The following is a 19398-nucleotide window of genomic DNA, read 5'->3' on the forward strand; positions in this document are numbered from 1 at the left end:
GGTTAAGTGTGACTATGTGTGTCTGTAAAGGTCTGTAAGAGACATCGCTCTGCCATTAGATATATAGTAACCTATGCCTCTCATTCTGCAATTATGTGGTTGATTATGATTTCACTTTTCTAACTTTAGTTAGTGTGTAATGTTGCTGTTTGAGCATAAACAACATTTGCAAAGTTACAATGCTCAAAGTTCAAAGCAAAGGAAGATATTTGCTTTTAAAGAAATTGCTTTTTAAGGACTACAAAAAACAGCTGGTAGGGACTACTTCACAACATTCCTACCGGGTTAGTGACATCACCAACCCTAGAATTTACATAAACCCCGCCCTTGGAACACGATTTATATATTATCAAGACAGAATACGCTAATCAATGACTAGAAGATAACTACACATCAGCTACATAAATTCATCAACTAACAATTCAGAGATGTCCTGTTGCATTCTACGTTGTCACTTCTTCTTGAGTCTTTCCATCTGTGCCGGGAGCAGCAGCTCATTTGCATTTAAAGGAACAGACACAAAACGGTGCGTTTTTGCTCCCCCTTAAAAAGTGACAACTTTAACATGCTATATAAAAATATCTGTGGGGTATTTTGAGCTAAAACTCCACATACACACTCTGGGGACATCAAGGACACATTTTACATCTTGTGAAAATGGCATTATACCACCCTTTAGAACCGGCTGTGTCGTCGCCGACACATACCAGCAAGCTGTATTCATTCGACCGTAACTCTTCAACCGTTTGCACCATCAAAACCATTCAAATTGGCCCTGACAGTAGACAACATGCGATTTTCGGCAATATACCCCTTATTACGGTAATTTCATGCTTTCCATCTGCAAATGACAGCAGCGCAGGAAGGAAGGATTTGAACAGAGAGATACAAATCGAGGCAGGTTAGAGGGTTTTGGATTGCATTATATAAAAGAAATGAACAAATACATGGCAAAAGAAGTGGTAGACAGCAGAAGAGGGGATTGGGATGATTTTTAAGGAAACTTTGGAGGCGGATGGCCATTACTGTTTCACATATCTAAGAAAGTGTGCATTTGTAAGTGTGCGTGTAGGAAAAAAGGTGTCCTAAATGAAAACTATGCAACCCAATGTCACAAAAAAGACTTGTATATGTGTATTATAGTTCATTTTTCAACTTTAAAGGGTAACTAAACCCTAAAACAACTTTCTTTAAGTCAAGTCAAGTCACCTTTATTTATGTAGCGCTTTTTACAATACAGATTGTATCAAAGCAGCTTCACATTGATAACATGAAAATAATACAACAAAGTTTGTTTCTAGAAGAAAATTGCATCATTGTCCACCCATAATAAGGCAGATCAATAATATTGTTGAATATTAAATGTCTCCAACTAAGCAAGCCAAAAGCCAAGGCAACAGCGGCAAGGAACCAAAACTCCATCAGGTGAGAGAATGGAGAAAAAAACCTTGGGAGAACCCAGGCTCAGTCGGGGGCCAGTTCTCCTCTGGCCAACAAGCGAACAGTGTATGATTATGATCCAGGCAGCGTTACAGGTCAGAAGTCAGATTGGTCGTGCCGATGAGGCCTTCACAAGGCTGATGAGGCAGGCACTTCAGGATGTGTCATGGTTGGGTCCAGGTGCAGATCCACCATCTGATCTGGATAAGGCCGAGGTCCACCTCACTTCAGGAAACGGAGAGTCTAGTTGACACTTCAGGACTGCATTGTCGTTGCGTCCAGGCGCTGGTCCTTCTTCAGATCTGGATACGGCCTGGATCCGACGGACTGCGGTAAACCTCGGTATAAACAGAGAGACTAATATTAGCGTAGACACCATTCTTCTTATGATGTAACGAGTACATCAGGATTTATGGGAAGTGTTCCCGGTTCCGGCTGGCCTAATCTATGCAGCCTAATATGGAATTATAGAAGTCTATAATGTGTTATGTGTATGCTAGGTCAAAAAGATGTGTTTTTAGTCTAGCTTTGAACTGACAGAGTGTGTCTGCTTCCCGGACAATGTTATGAAGATTGTTCCAAAGTTTTGGTGCTAAATAGGAAAAGGATCTACCGCCAGCAGTCGATTTTGATATTCAAGGTATTATCAACTGGCCGGAATTTTGAGATCGCAATAGACGTGAAGGACTATAATGCGTTAAGAGCTTGCTCAAGTACTGCGGAGCTAAACCATTTAGTGCTTTGTAAGTAATCAGCAATATTTTAAAATTTATACGATGTTTAATAGGGAGCCAGTGCAGTGTTGACAGAACTGGGCTAATATGGTCATACTTCTTAGTTCTGGTAAGAACTCGAGCTGCTGCGTTTTGGACCAGCTGTAGTTTATTTATTAAGCGTGCAGGGCAACCACCCAGTAGAGCATTACAATAATCTAGCCTTGAGGTCATGAACGCATGGACTAACTGTTCCGCATTTGTCAATGAGAGCATATGACGTAATTTAGATATATTTTTAAGATGGAAAAATGCGGTTTTACAGATACTAGACACGTGACTTTCAAATGAAAGATTGGTATTAAAGAGCACACCCAGGTTCCTAACCGACGATGAAGACTTAACAGAGCAGCCATCAAGTGTTAGACAGTATTCTAGGTTATTACGTGAGGACGTTTTTTGTCCAATAATTAGAATCTCTGTTTTTTTCAGAATTAAGTAGTAAGAAATTACTAGTCATCCAATTTTTTATATCAGCTATGCATTCCGTTAATTTTGTGAATTGGTAAGTTTCATCTGGGCGTGAAGAAATATAGAGCTGAGTATCATCAGCATAACAGTGAAAACTAATGCCATGCTTCCTAATGATATATCCAAAGGGTAGCATGTACAGAGTGAACAGCAACGGTCCTAGTACTGAGCCTTGTGGTACGCCATACTAAACTTGTGAACGATAAGACATCTCTTCATTTACTGCTACAAACTGATAACTGTCAGATAAGTATGATTTAAACCATGCTAGTGCAATTCCACTAATGCCAACATAATTTTCGAGTCTATTTAAAAGAATGTTATGGTCGATAGTGTCAAATGCAGCACTTAGATCGAGTAACACTAATAGAGAGATACAACCACGATCGGATGATAAGAGCAAATCATTTGTAACTCTAATGAGAGCTGTCTCGGTACTATGGTACGGTCTAAATCCTGACTGGAAATCCTCGCAGATATCATTTCTTTCTAAAAAGGAGCATAGTTGTGAGGATACTGCCTTTTCTAGTATCTTTGACAGAAAAGGCAGATTCGAGATCGGCCTATAATTGACTAATTCTGTAGGATCAATTTGCGTTTTTTTAACAAGCGGTTTAATCATAGCCAGCTTAAAAGTTTTCGGTACATATCCTATTGACAAAGATGAATTAATGATATTTAGAAGAGGATCTGTGACCTTTGGAAGCATCTCTTTCAGTAGCTTAGTCGGTATAGGGTCTAACATACATGTTGTCGATTTAGATGATTTAACAAGTTTAGTAAATTCTTCCTCTCCTATAGCAACGAATGAATCAAATTTTTCTTCAAGGAGACTATAATGCACTGCCTGATGCGATACTGTAGTAGACGGTTGCATAGTTATAATTTTCTCCCTGATATTATCAATCTTGTTAGTAAAGAAGTTCATAAAGTCATTACTGCTGTGTTGTTTAGAAATTTATTTTTCGTTAGTTTAGCCACTATTTCAAATAAACACCTAGGGTTTTGTTTATTTTCTTCTAATAGGTTTGAAAAATTACCAGATCTAGCAGCTTTTAAAGTCTCTCTATATGCAATCGAGCTCTCTTTCCATGAAATGCAAAATACCTCTCGTTTTGTTTTCTTCCAGTTGCGCTCCATTTTTCTGGCTGCTCTCTTAAGGGCCTGAGTGTGCTCGTTGTACCACGGCGTTGGACTATTTTCTTTAATCTTCTTTAAGCGCAAAGGAGCAACTGTGTCTAAAGTGCTGGAAAAGAGAGAGTTAATAGTTTCTGTCGTAATATCTAGTTCTTCTAAGCTATCTGGTATGCTGAGATGATGAAACTGATCAGTAATATTATTAATATCTTTAGTGGCAGAAGTGATAGGTCTAACATATTTGTAACACGGAGTCAACTTTGCAGCCTTGGCTAAATGAAGTTTACACAAGACTAAATAATGATCTGAGATGTCATCGCTCTGCTGCAGAATTTCAACGGCATCAACATCTATTCCATGTGATAATATTAGATCTAGAGTGTGATTACGACAATGAGTAGGTCCTGACACGTGTTGTCAAACTCCAAAAGAGTTCAAAATGTCTTTAAATTCCAGTCCCAATGCATCTTTTTCGTTATCTACATGTATATTAAAATCACCAACAATTAGTACTTTATCTGCAGCCAGTACTAACTCTGATAGAAAATCAGAAAATTCTTTGATAAAATCTTTATGGTGCCCTGGTGGCCTGTATAAAGTAGCCAGCACAAATGTTAAACGTGATTTACCATTTACACTAGATAGTGTTACATTTAACACTTCAAAAGAATGATATTTAAAACAAGACTTCTCAGTAATTCTGAAGATATTACTATAAATTACAGCAACACCTCCCCCTTTGCCTTTCAGACGAGGTTCATGTTTATAACAGTAATCTTGCGGGGTGGACTCATTTAAAGTAATATAATTGTCTGGTTTTAGCCAGGTTTCTGTCAAACACAGCACATCGAGATTATAGTCAGTAATCATATCATTAACAATGACTGCTTTTGAAGTAAGGGATCGAATATTCAGCAACCCAAGCTTTATCATTTGTTCATCCGTATTATATCTGTTTTTTATTTGTTGAACATCAATACAATTTTTACCCTTGAATGGGTTTAGGAGTTTTTTGTATTTCCTAATTCAGGGAACAGACACAGTCTCTATATGATGATATCTAGGTGAAAGAGACTCTATGTGATGGGATTTATCTGACCTTGGTGACGTGAGACGGCTAGCAGACGGTCGGTTTAGCCAGTCTGTCTGCTTCCTGACCTGAGCCCCAGATTGTCATGTTTGAGCTCTAAGACTATGTGCCATATTACTAGAGAGAAGAGCAGCACCATCCCAGGAGGGATGAATACCATCTCTTTTCAACAGGTCAGGTCTGCCCCAAAAACTTGTCCAATTGTCTATGAATTCTATATTATTACGCGGACACCAATCAGACAGCCAGCCATTGAGTGAGGACAGTCTACTGACTATCTCATCACTCCTGCGAACAGGAAGGGGGCCAGAGCAAATTACAGTGCCTGACATCGTACTTGCAAGTTCACACACCTCTTTAATGTTAATTTTGGTGATCTCCGACTGGCGGAGCCTAACATCTTTAGTGCCGACGTGAATAATAATTTTAGAGAATTTACGATTAGCATTAGCCAGCACTTTTAAATTTGCTCTGATATCAGGGGCTCTGGCTCCCGGCAAACATGTGATTATGGTGGCTGGTGTCTCTATTTTCACGTTCCGTGTAATAGAATCGCCAATAACTAGGGCACAATCAACAGGATTCTCAGTGGGTGTTTCACTGAGTGGAGAGAACCAGTTTGATGTTGTTATCGGAACGGAAGAGCGGTGTTTTATCCCGCGAGAGTGTCTCACCGTCACCCAATTGCCCTGCTGCGAGGGCTCTACTTCAGCCGGAACCGAACAGTGTACAGAGTTCACTAAGCTAGTCGCATCCAAAACAGTATTTAAAGTCCTTGCACTCTTACAATTAACCTCGATTAAAGTTTGGATGCGTGTCTCTAGTTCTGGAATCTTCCCCGTCAGCTTTACTATCTCTCTGCATTTATCATATGTAAATCCTGTGCTGACAGAGAAGGCTATGCTATATATGTTACATGAGGTGCAGGTGACAATAAGAGGAGAAGTTGACATGACTCACTGTGTTTGTTGACTGATACTCACCACAGTTTTTTGATGAACTCGTAAAAGGCGCGAGAGAAAAAAAAATAAATAAATAAAGAGCGCACGGAAGGCGCGAGCACGCTAGAGAATAAATAAAAAGCGAACGGAAGGTGCGGGCGCGCTAGAGAATAAATAATAAATAAAGAGCGCACGGATGGTAGCCTACGCTAACAGGCTAGTGAATTTCAAGCGTGTTGTGCTAGCAATAAAGATTTAGATTTAATCTGTTTAGATTTAATCTAGTTAATGATTAACTAGATTTAATCTAGTTAATGATCTGTAAGACTGGGGCTTTATTAATGCTGTTCATTGATTCAAGTAATTTTTTTGACATTTGGGTTTAAAGTGTTTTAAGTCTACAATATATGGTGTAAAAACGTCTGAGTGCTGCCCTCTTCAGGTTGAGCGGTGGCTATTCCAGTTGAATTTTCCTATTGGAAGTTGTGGTACCCTGTACCAAGCTAACCACCCCCTTACCAACAGAGAGACACATCTCAGATGCACGTCCCCCTCTGCTGATATTGCCAGTGGGTGGAGGCAGGCTCTGACCAGGGGTTTAGTTACCCTTTAATGGACTTTTGTTGAATTAGGCCTAAGCAAATAAGTTACGTTTGGATGTTATGCTTGCAGCCTCCATGTTATATTACAGGGTTCTGCTGTATCTCCCCTATAGTACAATTTTCTTCATGCCAAATTACCCTTTTTTAAAGGGAATAATTAACCCACTTATGTAAAGACTCGGTTCGTCATGTTTTTTACAGCCCCGGCTCGAGACAGAGTAGGGGTGTAATCACTCTGGTGAGTAAAAACCTGCAGTTTAAATGTATAACGAAGAAGCATGACAAGGAGGGTAGGATCATAGTTACACTGGCAGAGTTACACGGAAGACCACACATTCTGACCAATACATATGCTCCAAATAGGGATTACCCTAATTTATTTGCCACTTTAAAGGGTATTTTGGGTGATTTAGGTGACTATCCAGTAATATGGGCGGGAGATATGAATCTGGTAGTAGATGCTATTTTAGATTGCAGCCATCCAGGCAGCACACAGACCCCTAGATCAGTCATTATGTTAAAGCAAGTGTGTACATCCTTGAGCCTCGTTGATGATTGGAGGTTGCTTAATCCATCTGGCATATATTATACTTTCGTTTCATCTCCACAAAGCACATATTCATGTATTGATTATTTTTTTATTTCTAAAAATATTTAACCCTCCATGCTAAACTGTACAATTGGCAACATATTGATTTCAGACCACGCACAAGTATTTCTGGATCTAATGCCATTGGACACTATTAAAAGATCATACAGATGGAGGTTCAATTCAGCTTTGTTGCATCTTCCAGCATTTAAAGATCTACTCAAAGACCAAATTGATTTTTATTTATCTACTAATTTAAATTCAGCTCCATCAGTAGGGGTGGCTTGGGGGGTACTAAAAGCATATGTTAGAGGGGTCATTATACATTATGCCTCTGCTAAGAAAAAGTCAGAGCGTAATAAGTTGTCTGAACTGGAGGGGTGGATCAAAGAAGCAGAAAATAATTTTAAACAGAGAATAATAAATGTAACCTAAGACTCAGTACAGCTAAAGTATCAATATAATAATATCCTTACTCAGAAGATAGAATTTGACCTGTTCGGAAATTAGACAAAAATGCTTTGAATCTGGAGATAAAGCAGGGAAAATACTGGCTAGATATATTAAACAGGGAATCTTCTGCCTCAATATGTGCAATTCAACCCCCTGGGAGATGCCTTGTAACTAAGGCCATGGATATTAATCCCGCATTCAAAGACTTCTATCCTACACTTCCTGCCGTAGTTCCTCTGAGGAATCAGAGATGGTCTTATATTATGGAGATGAGAGGGTCTGTATCTCTTACCATTGGAGAAAGCAACTTGGATCACATGAGGCACCTCAGCTTATCGTGTAATGACAGTGACGTCAGAGCACGCAGTTCAAAGTTTTATGACAGTCAGTTACAGCTTACGTTAATCAGTTAATCATTATTAGCACTTTGGTCTTGTGAATAAATATTCTATATTTGGTGTTATATCGTTGGTAAAGTTACAGTAGGACTGCATTGTTTGTGGAATGTGCTTTACTGCAGAAAAAAGTTGGAATATGTAAATTAGCTGCAAAGTACTAGTCACTGCAGGGCACAAAAAAACTTCATTTAAGATTACACTAAATAATTAATTATAATTTAATACATATTTAATTCATTAAAATTATATACATTTTTACTATCATTCATTGAAAAGCGTTATATCATCATCATTAGGCACACAGTAGTTGACACAACACTTAATGTTTTATTTTAATTAAACAACATACAATATAACACAATACTTATAATTAAATTACTCATTTTGTCTTTATTCATTAAAGTGCATAGTATCAGCGTCATATCATATGCATACATGCAGTTATAATAGTCATTACAACCCAAGTCTTATCATAACCGGTAAAACCTGAAAGCAAAAGAAAGAAAACATCTGTATTTTTTACTCTCTTTAGACAATATACAATATCACTCAATATGACTAATATAATTTATTTTATTCACTTTGGTACTATTTTCACAAGTAAGGTGTACATTCTCAAAACTCTTAGTACTAATATCACAACAGATCATCAAAAGTGCACTTTTTTATTGTGTTAGTACAATACACAAAATCACAAAGTATCCTTTTCACAACAAAAAATAACTGTTTCATTTATATAAATGTTTAATTCACAGTAACTACCTTTCATAATGCCATTACTATCAAACTTTTGATTTTCATCTCTTTTCATTCATTTTAATACATTTGGATTACGGAATCACGACTCCACTCTCCACTCTGGCCACTCTTCAACCCTGGGTTGGTGGGGTCCAGCCCAGAGCCCCATCCGCCGCTGGTTCCGTCCAGCCCAGAGCCTTCAATGACATTAGTGGAATGTTTTTCCTGGTGGGATCATCTCACCAAGCAGAGTGCTGCGTACCCGGTAGATTCCGGGAGGACAGCAGCATCCACTCCCTCGCAAGAACGGGGGAGGAGAAGGAGGAATTCCTCCATGCCTGTGCCGGTGGTCCCAGTGCCGGTGGTCCCAGTGCCGATGGTCCCAGTGCCGGTGGTCCCAGTACCGGTGGTCTCGAGTCCGGTGGTCCGGAAACGGCGGAGGAGGAGGAAGACTTCCTGCCTTCCCAATGGCCTGGAGGTCGTCCCCGAACAGCCCGCTGTCTCCCTGGAGGTCGTCCCCGAACAGCCCGCTGTCTCCCTGGAGGTCGTCCCCGAACAGCCCGCTGTCTCCCTGGAGGTCGTCCCCGAACAGCCCGCTGTCTCCCTGGAGGTCGTCCCAGAGCAGCCCGCTGTCGTCCCAGAGGCCGTCCCCAAGCTACTTGCCCTGACGGCACCTCTCCAGCGTCTTGCCCTGACGGCGCCACCCCAGCGTCTCGCCTTGCCGGCGCCACTCCAGCGTCTCGCCCTGCCGGCGCCACCCCAACGTCTCGCCCTGCCGGCACCGATCCAGCGCCTCGCTCTGCCAGCGCCATCCCAGTGTCTTGCCCTGCCGGCGCCATTCCAGCGTCTCGCCCTGCTGGCGCCATCCCAGCGTCTCGCCCTGCCGGCACCGATCCAGCGGCTTGCCTTGCCGGCACCACCCCAGCGCCTCGCTCTGCCAGCGCCATCCCAGTGTCTCGCCTTATCGGTTCCTCTTATACAATCTGCCGATCCAGAGACTGTTCAGGTCACGTCTGCCCAGCCAGAGACTGTTCACGTCACGTCTGCCCAGCCAGAGACTGTTCCTGAGCCTATGTCTTCGGACAAGATGGCCACCGCCGCCGAGCCTGTTCACGTCATGCCTGCCGAGCCTGGGTCTTCGGACAAGATGGCTGCCGCCGAGCCTGTTCACGTCACGCCTGCCGAGCCTGTGTCTTCGGACAAGATGGCCGCCGCCGAGCCTGTTCACGTCACGCCTGCGTCTTCGGACAAGATGGCCGCCACCGAGCCTGTTCACGTCACGCCTGCCGAGCCTGTGTCTGTTCCTGAGCCTGAGCCGGTGGTGTCTGTTCCTGAGCCTGAGCCGGTGGTGTCTGTTCCTGAGCCGGTGGTGTCTGTTCCTGAGCCTGAGCCGGTGGTGTCTGTTCCTGAGCCTGAGCCGGTGGTGTCTGTTCCTGAGCCTGAGCCGGTGGTGTCTGTTCCTGAGCCTGAGCCGGTGGTGTCTGTTCCTGAGCCTGAGCCGGTGGTGCCAGTTCCAGTGCCTGAGCCGGTGGTGCCAGTTCCAGTGGTGCCAGTTCCAGTGCCTGAGCCGGTGGTGTCTGTTCCTGAGCCGGTGGTGTCTGTTCCAGTTCCTGGGCCGGTGGTGTCTGTTCCAGTTCCTGGGCCGGTGGTGTCTGTTCCAGTTCCTGGGCCGGTGGTGTCTGTTCCAGTTCCTGGGCCGGTGGTGTCTGTTCCTGTTCCTGAGCTGGTGTCTGTTCCTGTGCCGTGGCCGCCCGAAGGGGTTTCACCGCCCTGGCCGCCCGAGGGAAAGTCTCCGCCCTGGCCGCCCGAGGGAAAGTCTCCGCCCTGGCCGCCAGATGGACTGACATTTCTGCCCTGGCCTCCCGATGGACTGACATTTCTGCCCTGGCCTCCCGAACTGTCCTTCCTGTTTCCCCTGTCCCGCCCTGGCCTGTCCCTCCCGTCCCACCCTGGTCTTATGGAGAGTCTGGTAGCCGCTCCGTAGAGGGGGGGTTATGTCACAGTGTCTGGTTTGTGTTCCCTGGGTGTCCACTGGAGGTCCTCTTCCCGCACGGTGTCCTACACTCTGTTACTACATTTCCCATGATCCTGTCTGTCACTGAGTGTTCATTGTGTTCAGCTGTTTCTCGTCACCTCGTTTAGCACTTGTGTATATATACCCTGTCAGTTTCAGTGTTTGTCACGGAGTCCTTTTGTGTGTGATTCGCAGAGGTGTCAAGTAACGAAGTACAAATACTTCGTTACATTACTTAAGTAGAAATTTTGGGTATCTATACTTTACTGGAGTAATTATTTTTCAGACGACTTTTTACTTCTACTCCTTACATTTTCACGCAATTATCTGTACTTTCTACTCCTTACATTTTAAAAATAGCCTCGTTACTCCTAGTTCATTTCGGCTTGTTTTCATTCCGGCTTGTCGTCGTTAAAAAAAAAAATTGGCCAATTACACAAACGGTTAATAGATCTGAGTCCCGCCTCCTGAACACACATCGCTAAACTGATTGGCTTTGTGTTTTCTTTCTAACTTGTGAGAGGCTGTAGTCACATTTGGTTGTGCGAAGCGCCAAAACTCCTCCGAGTCCTAAGGAAACCTAGATGCGGTAAGCGAGGGAGAAATCAACATTTCTGTGCTCAAGAATACGGGGCAAATCGCGTCAAATATTGATTTGGGGACAGACGTTTTTACAATATAATGACAATCGTAAAATAACACTAACATAATCGTTAGTGTGTGTGTGTGTGTGAGAGAGAGAGAGAGAGAGAGAGAGAGAGAGTGAGTGTGAGTGAGTGAGTGTGTGCGTGAGAGAGAGAGAGAGAGAGAGAGAGAGAGAGTGAGTGTGAGTGAGTGAGTGTGTGCGTGAGAGAGAGAGAGAGAGAGAGAGAGAGAGAGAGAGAAGAGTGTGTGTGTGTGCAACTCTACATTATAGGGTCAAAATATCCCCACAAAGATGTCAATATCCGAAATCCTTGTCCTTTTGGGGATTTTTTTTCTTTTTCTTCAGAAAACAGCTTATAAATCAGACTTTTGTTTATTGAAAATTTTAAAATGCAGACAGTTCCCTTTCAAGGGAACTCGCGTCGCGTCGAAATTGACGCTATGGGAACGCATTGCGTGATTGCATCATGAAGCACTTGTAAAATCAGTCCAATGGCGTATAGGCGGGTGACGTCATGGCAGGAAGCTATAAAGCGCACCCAGACCAAACATTGTCAGCTTCTGTGTCTTCAGCAAGCGCTCTCTGTGAAATCTGTCTCTGTCTATTTATTGTTGTTTGTCCTCAAGCATATTATATATCTAGACAGGAATATAATGGCGAGCAAACAGCATTTTGGATCGTGTGTTCCTCCCTGCCCTCGCTTCATTACGAGTGGGGATACACGCGATTTATGTGTTGTTTGTTTGGGAGAAGAGCATGCACGGTCAGCTCTAGTAAAATGGGGCTGACAGTGTTCATTCATAATTCCTGACGTGTAACATATGCACTTCGAGAGTTTTAGCTCTGCTCCTGTTGGCTTTCTTCTCGAGGGAAGAAAGTCGAGAAAGATTCTTTGGCTTGGATCTCGCGTTTGCCGAGGCAGCGCGTAGATTAAGGCTACGGGTCTGCAATAAAGATTCTGTGACTCGATCTCGGATCTCGCGTGTGCTGAGGCAGCGCGTAGATTACGGGGCTGCAATAAGAATCTAATGGCTCAGATCGCGCGTTTGCCGAGGCAGCGCGTAGATTATGAGTCTGCATCTCTGCAATAAGAATCTAGTGGCTCAGATCGCGCGTTTGCCGAGGCAGCGCGTAGATTATGAGTCTGCATCTCTGCAATAAGAATCTAGTAGCTCAGATCGCGCGTTTGCCGAGGCAACGTGTAGATTAATAGGTCTGATATATTTATACACACAGGGAACTGAGCAGACGGGAATTTCCTTTTCTCTCTTTCTCTATTATGATTGTTTGCAAACTAATCATGTGTTTGTAGACTATTATTGTGGTTCTTTTTGTTTGAGAATATAATATGAATTTAATTCGGAGAAATTAAATATTTGTCTGGCTTTGAAAGAAGATGTATGAAAATAATATATTCTATTTTTCATCCAGACCAAGTTCTATATCTGATCTCTGAGGAGTTAGATGTCTATATTAATGTAGTATTCAGCCTTTCATCCAGACCGTGTTTACTTGTCTGGTTGATATTGGCTGCATTTAATTTTTGAGAGAATTAAATATGTACTCTTCTGATCTCTGAGGAGTTATGTCTATATTAATATAGTATTCAGCCTTTCATCCAGACCGTTTCTACTTGTCTGGTTGACATTTGGCTGCATTTCATTTTTGAGAAAATTAAATATGTACTTATCTGACCTCTGAGGAGGTAGATTTCGGTATTAATATACTATTCAGCCTTTCATCCAGACCGTGTTGACTTGTCTGGTTGATCTTTGGCTGCATTTAATTCTGAGGAAATAAATGGTGAAATTCCTGGGGGGAAATTAATAACACCTCATTATAAGGAGCCCATTTCCCTTCGATGTCTTTGGGGGGCCGTTCTGCCAACCCCGCCACCTCGTGTGCGTCGGGGCGCAACGGTCTCTGACGAGCCTACATCTCCGTGTCTGCCCGGAAACGTAGCGGCACTGGGATGTTTGCCCCCTCTGATGAGGGTCTCAGAGCAGTCAGTTCGGTTGTTCCCTGCCGGTTCGCCGTACAGGGCACCGAATTGGTCGCTTGAGTAACACCTAGAACAGTCTGGAGAGCCTGGTTCTCTTAGTAGATTTTTTGGCAGTGTGGGAACTTCTGCCAAACATATCTCAACAGTAGCAGAGCATCTGCTCCCGAGCCCCCACTAAAGGACTGGGGTTCGGGCTGGCACTCTCAACCACAGCCTTTAAGGAGTAAGACAGATCAGAGGACCATCATTATTTCGAAGAAGGCTGTGGGGAAAATGGCCTGACGCCTGAGGGGTCAGGCCAACGAGGGCAGTCTCCCCCGAAGTAAAGCGGTTAACACCTCATTATACGGTGCCCGCTGCCCTTCGGTGCCCTCAGGGGACCATTATGCTAACCCCGCCACCTTGTGTGTTTCGGGGCGCAGTGGTCTCCGGTGAGCACATATCTCAGGGTCCACCCGGAAACGTAGTGGTCCTGGGATGCTTGCCCCCTCCGAGGAGGGTCCCAGAGCAGTCAGTTCAGTCGTTCCCTGCCGGTTCGCGTTACAGGACGACGGACTGACTGTTCAACAACAACTAAATCCAGAAGCCGGTCTCGAGAGGCTGGTACCTCTGCTAGAATTTTTGACAGGTGGAAGATGCTGCCAAATATTTCTTGTTGGGTCCTGCAGACCATAGAAAAGGGTTATCATCGGGTCTCACCCGCCCAGGTTTATGGGGGTCTTATCCGCCGTGGTGGGCCCCAAGCAGGTTCTGGTAATGGAACAAGAAGTGAAAACCCTGTTGGAGAAAGGGGCCATAGAACATGTACCTCCCTCCAGCAGGGACACCAGTTTTTACAGTTGGTATTTCATCGTTCCAAAGAAGGATGGGGGGTTGCGTCCCATTTTGGATCTGAGTGTTCTGAACGAGTCAGTCATTCAGCTAAAGTTCAAAATGTTAACACTGAGACAAATCATGCCACAGATCAGATCCGAGGACTGGTTTGTCACGATAGATCTCAAGGACGCATACTTCCACATTTCCATCCTTCCATATCACAGGAAGTTCCTGAGGTTTGCTTTTGGGGGCAAAGCATACCAATATCGAGTTCTTCGTTCGGCCTAGCACTATCACCCCAAACTTTCACGATCAGTGTCATCAGTTGGCAGTTCGGCATCGAGATGTCGATCTCGCACACAGGAAAGAGTTGCGGTTACGGCTAAACGCCAAAAATAATGTGCTTTCTCCACTACAGAGGACCACTTTTTCTAGGCGTGGTTGGGACTTAATGTTGATGCAGGCATACCTCTCACCTGCACGCATAGAGTACATCCTGTCAGCTGTGAAAAGAATAAAGCTAGGCCAGTCACTCACTGTGAAACAGTTTCAGAGACTGTGGGGTCTGATGGCAGCAGTGTCCAACGTGATACCTTTTGGCCTGTTGTACATGAGACCCCTGCAGTGGTGGCTCAGGACCAAAGAGTTTCCCCGAGGGGCAACCCCTTTCACATGATCAGGGTCACGCGGCAATGCTTACGTGCCCTAGTTATGTGGAAGAAGCCTTGGTTCTTGTCCCCAGGATCCTGTGCTGGGAGCTCATTGTCGTCGCTTAACGCTTACGACGGATGCTTCCCTCACGGGCTGGGGCCAATGAGGGCAATCTCCTCTGAAGGGAAGCGGTTAACACCTCATTATACGGTGCACGCTGCCCTTCGGTGCCCTCAGGGGACAATTATGCTAACCCCGCCACCTTGTGTGTTTCGGGGCGCAGCGGTCTCCAGCGAGCACATATCTCAGGGTCCACCCGGAAACGTAGTGGTCCTGGGATGCCCGCCCCCTCCAAGGAGGGTTCCAGAGCAGTCAGTTCGATCGTTCCCTGCCGGTTCGCCGTACAGGGCACCGAATTGGTCGCTCGAATAACACCTACACCAGTCTTGAGAGACTGGTTCTCTTAGTAGATTTTTTGGCAGCGTGGGAACTTCTGCCAAACATATCTCAACAGGGGTCTGATGGGGTCTGATGGCAGCAGTGTCCAACGTGATACCTTTTGGCCTGTTGTACATGAGACCCCTGCAGTGGTGGCTCAGGACCAAAGAGTTTCCCCGAGGGGCAACCCCTTTCACATGATCAGGGTCACGCGGCAATGCTTACGTGCCCTAGTTATGTGGAAGAAGCCTTGGTTCTTGTCCCCAGGATCCTGTGCTGGGAGCTCATTGTCGTCGCTTAACGCTTACGACGGATGCTTCCCTCACGGGCTGGGGTGCGATCATGGATGGTCGCTCGGTGCCCGTGGACGGGTCATCATCTCACCTGGCACTTAATCACCTGGTGATGATGGCTCAGGCTCTTCATCCCTGGGCACCAGATTCAGGAAGCAGACATCCTGTCGAGGCAGGGGCTGAGGCCCAGGGGAGGGAGACTCCACCCCGAGGTGGTGGAGCTCATATGGACTTGCAGACGTGGCAGTTCAGCATCTGTACATGGTTTCCCTGATTGTTCTACTTCCGGGAGTTCTGGAGAACAGAGTTATGGGAGTATGGGTTTGGCCCCTGAGGGGGCCCAACTCATAGACTCGGGTCTCTCAACTGAGGTTGTTGAGGCCACGATCTCTCTAGAGCTCCCTGCACAGGAAACAAACCGGTTTCCTCCATGGTGCGTTGAAGCAGGAGCAGTATGGCGGCTTTGTAGCCTTGTATTAGGGGTATCCCTACAAGAGGTGCTAGATGCGGCGGGCGGTTCCTTTCCGCACACACTCATCGGGTTTAAAACCTATTTCTGGGCTTCACTCCTGGGTCCCAGGTTATTCTGTCTTTGTTGTGCTCGCCTGATTTCACACAAGACAGGCACTGGTCACTATGGTGGCGTTGGTATAGACGTTCCCATAGCGTCAATTTCGACGCAACGCGAGTTCCCTTGAAAGGGAACGCCTCGGTTACGACTGTAACCTCGGTTCCCTGAAGAGGGAACGAGCGTTGCGTCACCTTGCCATACTTCCGGCGTGCCTGTGATCGACTTGCTTCGACCTATCAGAAGTTGACAATGTTTGGTCTGGGTGCGCTTTATAGCTTCCTGCCATGACGTCACCCGCCTATACGCCATTGGACTGATTTTACAAGTGCTTCATGATGCAATCACGCAATGCGTTCCCATAGCGTCAATTTCGACGCAACGCTCGTTCCCTCTTCAGGGAACCGAGGTTACAGTCGTAACCGAGGCGTTTTCTGTGATAGGTATGGTTAGTCTATAGGGGGGTAGAATACACAGTTTGTTTGTACAGTATAAAAATCATTATGTCTATGGAAAGTCCCCATAAAACATGAAAAAATAGCATTGCTTGGTCTGTTGAAGGCTGGTCTTGTTGAAATGAGAGGCCTGTTGATCAAATCATCCCAGTCTCATCAGCTGGACTGAAAGAAGTTTCAGTGCTCTTAGGACACTGAAAACATGGCTCAGAGGTCACAAGTGACACGACAGTATTGCTGTGTGTCGTGTCCAACAGGACAAACTGGACAGTATTGATGTGAAATATATGCCAACAGTTCATTTCTGTTAAATGATTAGTTCACTTAGTTAAAAATGAAAATTCTGTCATCATTTACTCACTCTTGAGTTGTTTCAAACCAGTTTCTTTCTTCTGCTGAACACAAAAGAAGATATTTTGAAGAATGTCGATAACCAGACAGTTGATGGTAGCCATTGACTTCCATTGTATTTTTTTTTTTCCTATAACTATATCCCTTAATGAAAGATGCAGACATGTGTTTGGCTTCTTCAAAAAGCAAGGAACAAGACAGTATTGCACTATTGCATTGCACTATGAGCGGAGTAAAGTTAAGTCTCTGTTAAACTGTCACCATGTCTTTATTAGTTATTTGTAACATTACAGAATTAAATAATTTACGTATTGTTAAGGTCAATATAGACTAAAAACCTTAATACATTACCCTATTAATTTCCTGATTCCTCAGCTTATTTAGCTTATTTATTTAGAAAATTAATTTTCTATGGGCCTGAACATATATACGGCCTGAAACAGGTAGCCTAGTGCATCATCCCATATTTTTCAACATCAACGTTTTAATATAATTATAGTCAAATATGGCCTTTAGAAAGTTGTGTTTTTTTGAGGAGCTGGGGTAGTGCTATAGTATACTAAAAACCTTAATACATTACCCTATTAATTTCCTGATTCCTCAGCTTATTTAGCTTATTTATTTAGAAAATTAATTTTCTATGGGCCTGAACATATATACGGCCTGAAACAGGTAGCCTAGTGCATCATCCCAAATTTTTCAACATCAACGTTTTAATATAATTATATTCAAATATGGCCTTTAGAAAGTTGTGTGTGGGGCCAAACTATATAGGCCCCTGTGGCGCGGCCTAAGCTTTTGTCCTTAATGGCATTTTTTTCCTTACATTACTTTTATTTTTATACTTTAAGTAGTTTTGAAACCAGTACTTTTATACTTTTACTTGAGTAAAAAGCTTGAGTTGATACTTCAACTTCTACAGAAGTCTTTTTAAACCCTAGTATCTATACTTCTACTTGAGTAATGAATGTGAATACTTTTGACACCTCTGGTGATTCGTGACAGTATCTTGCATTGTTTGCTGTTGAATTAATTGATTGTTAACAGAGGTGGGTAGTAACGAAGTACATTTACTTCGTTACATTTACTTGAGTATTTTTTTGGAAAAATTTTACTTTTAAGAGTAGATTTGAATGTGGGTACTTATTACTTTTACTCGAGTACATTTCAAATGAAAAAACTGTACTTTTACTTCGTTACGTTGGGCGACGTCCTTCTCGTTACTTTATTTTAATGCAATGTGTTGTTAAATGCGTAGTTTATTCCAAGCGCGATGTATCTTTTTTTTCTGGGCTTGAGCGATGCTCAATTCACAAATGAATCACTCTTTTGAGTCGATTCTGTTCAAAGACTTCATCAAACAAGTTGGTAGATCTGTCTAAATCGGTTCGCGAATCAGTTTGAATGATTCAGTTCCTGATTCTGTTCAGTTCCTGCATGCACTGAATCGTCTGAAGCGATTGCAATTCACACTCGACTCTGAGTCGTAACAGGAAGATTTAAGGACATCAAGAGCGTTGGATGAAGTGGCCGTGGACCTACAGTACAGTCAAGTGAGAGCAAATCTTCAAATGCATCATATATTTGCCAGCGATGAAGATCTTTATTAGTTGAACATCTTCGTAAGCTGTCTGTGAATGAATGATTCCACAGGACGATACATTCGATTTCATTTAACTCAGGTAATACATTTTACAACCAAACAGATTATTATGCCATGATAGCACTACTAGAAAGGATGACATTACCCGTTTTTTGGACATAATACATTAATTTCTACATTAAATAAGCTACCATTGTTCACAGTTTATGAACACCCGCCATCCTGCGGTATTTGTGTGTTTGTTGCGCAGTGGCGTACGAACTCGACTTGAAAACGAATGCCTTTGCCTGCCGTACACACAGTTAACCAGTTTAAACATGCTTGCAGAAATAAACATTTGATTATATTTTGGAGAACAGACAGAAAAAGATCCGTCGATGTACTTGTGTTTGTTTTTTTGTGTTCAGATGTTCAGTAGCAGTCATGAGCGCGAGCACATGTGAAGAGTTTTAACTCTTTCTTCTCTGTGTCAATTACATGCCTTTGAATGCAACACTCTGCAGATTCACTTTATTTCGACATTGTCTAATAATCCAAATGTAGTTGTATAAGTTACTATTATACAAACCAAAGGACAGGCAATGATTTTCGGGCTACAGATGGCAGAAATAATGTTTTTTGTTGCAAAGAGAGCCAATCTACTTATGAAAATAATAGTCATTTAAATAAAAAAAATCTAAATAATATTATTTTATATATATATGACGACTTCAGATGCAAAAGCCTCTAAGTACCATCTGAAATTTTCTTCTAAAAGAGCATTTTTATCAAGTTTGTATGTTTATGTTCAGTTATTTCACTTAAATGGCAATGAAAAGTACCTATTAATTGTCATTAAAGTGAAATTACTGAACTTAAATATACAAGCTTGATAAAAATGCTTGTTTTAGAAGAAAGTTTCAGATGGCACTCAGAGGCTTTTGCATCTG

The 19398-nt window shown here is 43.3% G+C and overlaps 1 protein-coding gene across 11 annotated transcripts in view; it reads right to left on the bottom strand.

Annotated features, from left to right (window-relative positions):
• The window catches only part of LOC309474430 (endonuclease V-like), a 370440-nt gene that overhangs the window by 163486 nt on the left and 187556 nt on the right, over positions 1 to 19398 (bottom strand). The gene's annotated exons all lie outside the window — the stretch shown is intronic.

The sequence above is a fragment of the Leuciscus leuciscus genome, assembly GCF_965113295.1.
Source record: "Leuciscus leuciscus genome assembly, chromosome: 14".
NCBI classification, from domain to species: Eukaryota; Metazoa; Chordata; class Actinopteri; order Cypriniformes; family Leuciscidae; genus Leuciscus; species Leuciscus leuciscus.